Below are 3,554 nucleotides of genomic sequence, written 5' to 3' on the forward strand. Positions count from 1 at the left end.
ACACTAATATGTATAAAATAGATAACTAATAAGAACCTGCTGTATAAAAAAATTTAACTTAATTTAATTTAAAAAATAGTAAAAACTAAAGCCCTGGGTCTGAGTTTCCATTCTTAACAACACTTTGATCTTGGGAACACTCAGCTCTTCACAGACTCTTCCTTATAAATGGGGGTAAGGATACCTCCCTTAATTATCTCAAAGAAGAATTAATAGAATAATGTATATTTAAAGTTTTGAACACATTTCAGTAATTACTCTGGGTAATTACTTTTGGAGCATGAGAGGCAAACTCTGTGCAGGGTGATGGGCATTTGCCCAGTGGTTGTGTAATTTGCAAATACCAAAAAGAGATGACAATTCTTTGAGTAGCTGGAACCTGAGCCTTTTGACCAGCATATTGACAGTTGTCACCACCCAGCAAGGTGGAAGTTGGAGGCCTTGGAATGCAGCAGGAGAGCCCACCATGGGAAGAAAGGTGGGAGGAATTTCAAAGAAACAGGGACATCTCCTCTCCTTTCCCCAAGACCAAATGCTAGGAAACAGAGGGCCTCCAGAACCCCAGCACGAGTTTCCAGCAGAGGTCAGAAGAGCTCAAGTTGAAACATGGAGTTATTAGGAGAGGTGGCATTTTTCATGCTGAATAACTCAACTTGGCAGATTCTTTCTGCATGCTCTTGGCAAAAATCCAAGCAATTACGGGCATTCTCTTTGGGTTCTTTCTCCTCAACTTTTGCTTACTGAATGTAACTTCAGACAAGAGCTACTCTGACTTTGACAGAAGATAGCAGCTCACCCAGCTTAGCCCATAGATATTTATCTAGTATTTATAATGTTAGGCACTATGCTAGAAGCAGAGGCCAAAATGGATGAACAAAGCAGTACATGATCTAGTCACTATGATCTTTTGGTCATAAAGTTCCCTCAACCTCCCCCAGCACTGCCCACTTCATAACTCCTTGCTTTATGTCCCTACTCCACCCATTTTAGCACTGATCCCTCTGAACTGCATCCACTCACCTTAGAGCCTATCCCCATTCACCTTCAATCTCCTTGAGAACACATATCCAACTCTGAATCCACATCTGTAGCAAAAGTCTGTTATATATGGTGCTCAGTGACTGAGCAAATGAACGAATGCTCTAATTGCCTGAATAATTTCATAAGCAAATGCCAATAAAATGGTGAAGATTGCCTAGAAAGCAAATGTTCAACAAGGCTTCATGCTTTGCAAACTGAATAGAAATGTGTGCTATCTTTGCATGTGTGTCCTTTCTACAGTAAATGGGCTGGAGGTGAAAGAAAAAAGGTACAGGAAATAGGGAGCTGTTTCTTTGAGGCTCTCCCTGACACACATGTATCTCTGGTACAGATGCTTCAGTGCCCTCAGAGAAGTTCACAGCTCACAGAATTCCAAGACACTAAGAGATCTTCCTAAGAGAAGTAATTGCATTTATTGAAGGATATCATCAAAGACCTAGGTCATCCCTGCCCCCAATTATCTAAACACAAGGTATAAAACTGCACAAAACTGGTATATATAGTAGCTTATGTCAATAAGGGATACCCAGAATGGTGAGGGCCATATTCTGAAGAATGGGGAAAGGAATTAGAAGTGATTAACTCAGAAGAGACAAAATTCAAAGGAGGTGTAATAGCAGTCTTCAAATATCAGAATGACCAGGGTAAGAAAAGAGGTGATACTTTTTCCTTATGACTCCCAAGGTCAAAGCTTGGCCCCATGGGTGGGTATGAGAGAGAGATAGGTTCTTGGCTCAACAGAAAAGATACATGTCAGAAAATTACCATAAATGATGCAAGTTTGTAACTCAAGGTCAAAGGCAGTAACACAGAACTGCCTTTGAAATGCTGCTTTCAAAGTTTACAAAAGGAGTGCTGGATATGCATGCGGAGGATATAAAACTGAAGCATTTAGTTCCCTGTCTACTAGGAAAGACTGCTAAATCTAATATCCTATGTGAGTGTTCTTCTCAAATTGATGGACTTGTGGCCCTCTGAATGAGCCTTGGCTTTTCAGCACCTTACCTTGCTCATAACGGCTCTACTTAGCTTGAATGTACTTTTGACCTATTCAAGTCCACAAGGCCCAGCTAACATCTCTGGAATGAAGTGTCCATGGGTCACTGTGGGCCACAACAATCGCTCCATTCTTCAAAACTCTCATCACCAGGGTCCCTCTACTTTGACGTTTTTGTACTTGTCATTTCAACTGTTCAAGGATTTATGTTTTGCCCTCCAATTAGATTCTAGTCTCCTTAAAGGAAGATGCTATATGCTTTTAGTCTACAGGGACTAACACGGTCTCTTGCAGTTAACAGGCCCTCAGTACATGTCTACGGATCTGGTGCTGCTAGATTCAAGCCAGAGAATGGCGGGAGCCCATTCTGTCAAGGTCTTGGAAAACATCTGTGTTTTTTCAGCTCAGCATTTGCCATCCATCACAGAGGAGATTGAAACAGAAAGAAGTCAAGTAAAGTACAAGGTCATGTGCAGGAGCCCATTCTCCAAGGTTGGAATGTTCTTTCCCTCTCTCCAAACAGCAGACCAGATGGTCTCCTAAATCTTGGCTTTTGTGGTTTAACTCTAATTACAATGTTAGTTAGCAATGCGTTCAGTGATTCAAAATAACTAGTAGATTCTTTCCAAGGAGTCGAGCTTTTTTTCCAGCTCTCACTATGAATAGGGTGGCTTTGTCATCAGCCCTGCTCTCGCTTCCTGTATTATAATTGCTTAGCTGTTTAGAAAATGAAATGAGCCCAAGACTACCAAGCCTAGCTGAAAGCTACGAGCGCTCCAGGAGACAGGAGGTAGCAGCAGCCAGATGGCTAAGTAGCCCCCAATAAAACTGCAGTCAAATTGGGAGACTCAAAGCGAAAAATGTTCCTCAACTGTGCAAATGCAACATGCCAGGTGTTGAACTCAGAGGTGCACATGTGTTTGCCTAGTTGTTGTGGTTGAGAAGAAACCCTTACGAGTAAGTCCTTGGGATCATAAAGGTTGGAAAAAACTTTTCAAGGTCATCGGATCCAGACCTTTCCAAATGCACAAAGGCCCCATCAAAAGAGCTCACCCAGGGGCAGAGTCAAGATGGCGTACTAGGAGGATGCGTTATTCACATCTCCTCACAACTAGGGCACCTACCAGACACTGGTGGGGGACTACGGACACCTAAGGGGAGGGGAGGTACCCCCAGGGACCGGGTAGGACATGGGGTGGGTGGGGAGTGAAGGGGAGGAGAAGTGGAGGCGGGAGGGGACTGGCGCCCCTGAGGGGTGGGGAGGGGAAGGGATCCCATGCCAGAAGGGGGAAATTGGGGAATCACTGGGAGGGCAGAGGATCAAAAGGGAGCATGGCCAGGTTTCCCCTGCCCATGTGGGCCCCCAGGAACCTGCTGAGATCCCGGGCCTGATCTCTGCCCACCAAGGCCCCCTCCAGCCACGTGGGTCCTGAGGGAGTGGGAGGGAGGGAAGGGGGAGCAAAAGTAAAGGCCGGGCCTCTGGGACCAGCACCCCTGAGGGGTGGCTGGGGGAGGG

The sequence above is a fragment of the Mesoplodon mirus genome (genome assembly GCF_964341445.2).
Source record: "Mesoplodon mirus genome assembly, chromosome: 5".
Lineage (NCBI taxonomy): Eukaryota > Metazoa > Chordata > Mammalia > Artiodactyla > Ziphiidae > Mesoplodon > Mesoplodon mirus.